Genomic DNA, 6,299 nt, shown 5'->3' with positions numbered 1-6,299 from the left:
CTCATCCTTTACCCCTTTAGCCAAACAGCCAATCACTATTTGAGTTTTACTGGTCTCTTTACACAACAGGAGCAGGGCCAGTCTGGCCTCTATCAAAAGTGAGGCACACTGGCAGAGACAAGAGAATTTATATTCTGGCAGAGAAAAAACAGCTCAAATCAGTCATAGATTCCAAGCGTTCTCAGTCACCGCTCCCTAATGAAAAACCACCTTCAGAGACCAAGTGTGACCCTGACCAGATAGTTCAGTGACCCTGTAAAAGATCCCACTTGGGACATAAGCCAAAATTCAACCCTGTTTTTCTGACAGTGTGTGGTCTTACTATTTAAATCACCCAAACACTCTGAGCTTCAGATTCCTCAACTATAAAATGTTGCTTCTCAAACTTTATCTGTAGAGCCTGTTAAAACACATTCCTGGGGCCCGAGCTTAGAGATTCTGTTTTATTAGGTCTGGTGTGGAGCCAGAGGATTTGCATTGCTAGTTTCCAAGTCGTGATAATGATGGTGCTGTCCGTGGACCACACTTTGAATGGTACTAAATTGTCTCAATAATGCCAACTTCACAATTTGTGTAAAGATCTGAAGAGATGTAAGGATCCTTAGCGGAGCTGCTGACTCATAATGCCTCTCAATCAACGTGTATTCTTTGAAGAGAGGCAGAACAAAAGTCCAAGAGTATTAGTAGGAAGAAAACATGGCGACATTTAACCATTTCTAATATACCAGGTATAAGATTTAATTACATTCCAATCCCCCTTGTTATAATACATTCTCTGTGGCAATTAAAATGGGGTCCCAGTCTCAAATTGTGAATGTACCCAAAGGCCTCCCAGTTTTCCGGGTTTTGTGTCTTTAATCACAAAACACAACTTTTTGCCCACAAGTTCCTTGCAGTCTCTTTAGGCTCAGCTGCATCACCATGGCATCCAAACTCCATTTAAAATCATCTTGACTACTACCTAAAAAATAAAACATAAATCTTCCCCTTAGAATAGTTTTCAGGAAATAGATGAACTGATATTTACTTGGCTGAAACCAGGAATCCCCTCTTAAACTAATTGTCAATCCTCTGATCAGCTGGAGTCCTTCAGTTTGTCCTTGTCTAATGTACCTCAGTGATTGGGGAACTCACTCCCCCCCCCTTCATTCCAGTTTTCTCTCTTCACAACGTTATTTAATCTCTCGGTTGCAGCTTCTTAGGATTAGCTACAGCATCTATTAATAGTTTTACTTCTGTTTACAGTTCCAAGGGGAGAAAAATGGCTCATTCCTTTTCTCCAATCTAGAAGATACGTCTTATGGCAGCAGCAGGAAGATGCACGGGCCCCATGAATAACCTATTTCCACAATCATTCCACTGTAAAGATGTTAATGTGTTTCTATGCCGAATGGATCCATTTAATAGGCAGAACAAGTTGGATATAAATTCTTTCATTGCTTTCAGCACACTGATTATCTTCCTGTGTCACCTACTGTATAATGCAAAAATGTTAACAAAAGCACTAACTGAAGACATTATTGGGAATTAAAAAACAAAGAACCATCAGTTGTCACTAAATATGCCTTTCATGTTTCCAAATGAAATGCATTTGCGCACTCAAGAAATAGGATAGAAACGTGCAGGCCTGCCATTGTCAGATGCAAACATCTTCATTAGATTTTGATCCAGCTGCTGCAAGATATATAAAAAGAGCTATCAGATCTGGCAACTCAGTATTGGTTATTTTAGGAAAATTCCAAAAAACCATCCCTAAGCCTGCACTGATTTTTTCAGACAACTTCCCTGGCCGGACAGTTGGTTTGGAAAGAGTAGCATTAAAAACCTCTGTCAAGCCTGCCCCTCGAAATGGTACCGCAAAGGACGCATTGCCTGTGGCTGTTAAAGAGAGGCCGCAATTGCAGAGTCGACCTGTGTTCCTGGACACTTGAGCTGCAAATCTCTGCCTCTCACCCCCCAAATCTCCTATTCTGACCTAACAGCATCTCCTTAAAAGCATATGAGTGAAAGTGGCCGAACTCGGGTCTTTATAGACCAAAATGAAAAGATTAGTATGTGCGATGTCTCATAACATCCTTTCTCTGTTGTAAGAAATCTTCCTATGCATATTGGCAGTCAGCTCATTTCTAGCATGTTATTTGCCACAGACAATGGCTGTTTTAAAAGGAGAAAAAGTGTAGTCAAAGGAGCAAGCAGGGAAGGGAAGAAGAAAGAAAAAAGAGGAGGGAGAAAAGGAAAAGAGAAGGGGAAAGAGAAAGAGTCAGGGTTCCAGGGATGGTGTATAGAGGTGGTTATAGAAAGCAAACCAGAAATGTCAAAATTACCTACAATTCTTCCTTTGAATTCTGTTGAAACAGAAGAGAGCCTACAAAATCCTGAAGAGCATACATATTAATCACAGCTCCTAGCATCTTGACTTGGGGACCTCTTCAGTCAGGCTCAAGTCTCTGGAGGCTTCTGATGGATACCAAACAACTCACAGAAAACAGTCAGAGATGTCACTGTCATCCACAAACGGCTCTCTCCCTGCGAGGTCTATACATCTCCTTATGACAAAGAGAAAGGCAAATTATGACCACTATTATTCAACCTCAGTCAACAAGGAGGGCAGAACACGTGGACCACTAACTAAATCTGCTTTAAAGATTTTTGGCTCTGCCTTTAACTTGTGCACTATATTATCTATTTTACAGTCAAAAGTAAATTGAAATGCTCAAAATATTGATGTAACATCACATCCATTATTTGAACTAGGTACCAGGGCTCATTGGGAGGATCAATTCATTATATTTATATTGTTATTAAAACTATTACCCAAATATAAATGCCCTTGAGACCCACAGTATATTTCTCCTTGCATAGAACACCCCACTCCTTCAAAACACCACCTTTTCTGTGCTTACTTCTGCAGCACATATACTAAAATCGGAACGATACAGAAAAGATTAACATGGCCCCCGCACAAGGATGACATGAAAATTCGTGAAGCACTCCCTATCTTTTAAATTTAAAAAAATAATAAACTTTATTAAATTTTTAAAAAGCATTTTTGAAGAGTGACCTCCTTTTCTGCAGTGCTCCAGCTGGCTATCAGCTTGCATCTTGCCAACTGTTTTAGTCAGTGGAGTCAGATTGATAAGAGAAGCGCAAGTTGAGGCCCATGCTGCCTCCACCCAGAGTGGGACTTGGAGTTGGGAACCTACTGCAGCCGGATGATCTTTCGAAAATGTGAATCTGTTCACGAGGCGCCTCTGTGTAACACCATTCAGCGATTTCCTATTGCCCTTCAGATAAAATCACATTCCTGCTGTGTGACTACAGGCTAGTTATTAAACCTCTCTCTGGCTCAATTTCCTCTTCTATAAAAATGGTGATAAAAATCGTGAAGAAAATGTATGTGAAGCCCTTAGAACAAAGTTAATCAATGCTCAATATTATTATTATTGATGGTATCTAACCAGCCCTGTTTCTTCTCTGTTCCCCTGGACTCTCTTGAAGCCACACACAGCGATGAGTTCCGGAACTCTCCCATGATCTTTCTAGCCCTTATGTCTTGGCCCGTGTGGTTTTTTTGTTTTTTGTTTTTCCTGTTGCTAACACTCTTCCTCCTCTTGGCCCTTAGCCAGTTTCACTCCTATTAATTTATAAACTGTCAGCTTAAATGCATATTATCAAGGTTAGCTTCCCCCAATATATGCATGAATTGCATACTTCCTCTACCATAATATACATGATACATTACTATAACATCTTGCTTGACTGAAATGTTCATAAAGGACCCAAGATTAGATTTGCCTTGCTCACCACTGTATTTCTCAGGAGCAAGCACAAGTACTCAGGGCGGACCGGATTATAACGCAACAGAAAAAGAAATCCTAGCAAGTTACAAAGACAAAAGACGAGTCCTTTTTTGTGTGTGTGGTGAAGGAAAGTGCAGTGTTTATTGTAAGGTACCATACAAGGAGTCTGGGGCAGCTAGAGCTCAAAAAGCCCAAACTCCCAGATGGATTTGGGCAAAGGCTTTTTTTTTTTTAAAGATTAATCCTTGATCACACTACAGTAATCACAGGACAGCTCCACAGTGTTTTCACGCCAAGTCCCATGTCACCCCAGACCCTATGACATTGCTTATCTCAGGGTAGAGAGAAAGGGAACCCAGTAATTGTTCACTGCCTCTCTTAAAACTTCCATTCAGAAGTGGTACATCTAACTCCCCCTCACATTTATTGTCCAAGGCAAGTCACATGGAAACGCCTGATGTCGATCAGGTGGGAAAGCCTTATGCAGAAAGGATGCTACAGAGAGGGAAACTACAATATTTAGTGATCTGTAATAGATACAACAGATCTCAATAAGTGTTAATTTAATAAAATATTTCTCTGCTGCAAGTTGACAAACATAAACCCCACACCAATTAAAATCTGGCCAGAACCTTCTCTGCTATTCAAAGAGATAGCCATCTTGGAAATTTTTGACTTTTTTCCCAAAGTCATGATTTCTGCCACAGGCACCAGTTGCATGTCTGTGTGGTCACAGTTTACAAACCATACCAGTATGGATACCACTGTGAGTAAAGAATAGCAATTAGGTTCAACAACAACAACAACAACAACAATCTTCATGGTTTGATTACTTACTCCATGCAATATGAATATGGACATGTGAGGTTATAGCCGGTCTAATAGAAATATATGGCAAAAAGGGAACCTTCAAAATCATTTTCTCTGATCTCTCGGAGGAGACCCAAAAAAGCCAAGTGACTTGCCAAGTGCAAACAGCTAAATAGTAACAGAGTTGGGACTAAAATGTTAATCACCAATTTTAAAGCAAGTGCTCTTTCAATTATAGCGTAACCTTCCCATAAGGAATGTCACCTAATGTGAATGACTGGAAGAGATCACCCTTCAACAGATGAGGAAACTGAAACCCAGGGAGGTAAAGGGACTTTCTCAAAGCTATCCACAGTGTGGTTCCATTTTGCTTGGCCACACAAGACCTTAAGGAAACATAAGTTGTTTCAGCATCTAGGATAGTACCTGCTCTTCACTGAGGGCTCAAAGAAATATATGTTGAAGTGAATTGATCTGAACTGAATTGAATGAATTGAACTGAGCTGAAATGACACAAAATATAGAGATGCATTTTTTTTTTCCCATTACATAGCTTTTGTTTCCATTTCCTCTGGAGTTTTAGACTTGTCAGTCCATCAGGTTACACACCAACAACTATGACTTTGTTAGTTTCTCCTCTATAATATCCTTGTTCACTGCTCCTTCTACATTTATAACTGCCATCCTCTTTTGAGCAGAAACAAATAAATATCTAGAAATCTTGTCATCTCATGACATTTACAGAACAACATAGGATCTGGAAAGCAAAAACACCAATGACAAGGCCTTTGAAAGATCATTAGACAAAGAACTTTATTCCCTCTGAGCTAAGAGATCAGCTAAATAAGTGACATGACCCAGATGCTCCTAAGCTACAGGAACAAATGCCATTAAGTTGCTGTCTCCTGACAACCGAGTGATATGTACGAAGAATAAGAATTAAATTTAGAGAGAGAATACAGATTCTGGCTGGGCTCCAGGGATGAGGGATATTAAATAAGAAAGAAACAATAGTGCTGTCAAGTCTAATTGTTTAAAACATAAAACTCTTTCCATATGGCTTGAGATGAATAGAGTTGCACAGTATTGGCATGCTCTGTAGAGTCACACAAAGAAAGAACAGTATATACCATTTGGGTTGAAAATCTTGACTCTGCTTTCTTTTTCTTCTTCTTATGACCCACCCAGGCACATAGATATTTGAAAATAATTATAGGAAAAGCATATTATGAAGCCTCTTTATCACAGATTTGATTATAGTATAAAAAATGGATGGGCTTTGTGGTGAGAGAGAATTTATTTCCAACCCTGAAAATACTCCTTCTTACTGGTTGACATAAGCCTCAACTTTCTCACCTGTACGTAGAGGCTATATTTTTATGGCATAAGGATGTGCTAAGGATTAAGTGGGATAATAGATATAAAGTGACTGTCATTTAGTAGGCCTTTATTACAATGTACTTTCTTTAGTTTCTCCTTTAAACACATGAAGATGCAATCATCCACATAGCAGCTCCATATAAATCTGTGATGAGATGAGATAAATTTTTTCTCACAGACAACAAATTGAGAGGTGCCTGCATTTTATCCCTTCAATTAACTAACATAGATTTACTGAGAACTACTAATAGGCAAAACTCTGTGGTAGTACTATAAAGGTTACTAAGTCTTACTGCACAGGATCTATAA

General features: G+C 39.4%; 1 non-coding gene across 1 annotated transcript; it reads left to right on the top strand.

Annotated features, from left to right (window-relative positions):
- Positions 1-2,895: 2,895 nt before the first annotated feature.
- Positions 2,896-3,002, top strand: LOC114237022 (U6 spliceosomal RNA). The gene has a single exon (XR_003622827.1). It is a non-coding gene; the product is annotated as a U6 spliceosomal RNA (small nuclear RNA).
- The last annotated feature ends 3,297 nt before the right edge of the window (positions 3,003-6,299 follow it).

The sequence above is a fragment of the Balaenoptera acutorostrata genome, chromosome 6 (genome assembly GCF_949987535.1).
Source record: "Balaenoptera acutorostrata chromosome 6, mBalAcu1.1, whole genome shotgun sequence".
Lineage (NCBI taxonomy): Eukaryota > Metazoa > Chordata > Mammalia > Artiodactyla > Balaenopteridae > Balaenoptera > Balaenoptera acutorostrata.
The sequence above is the reverse complement of the archived record's forward strand: the minus strand, read 5'-3'. Positions and strand labels throughout refer to the sequence as shown.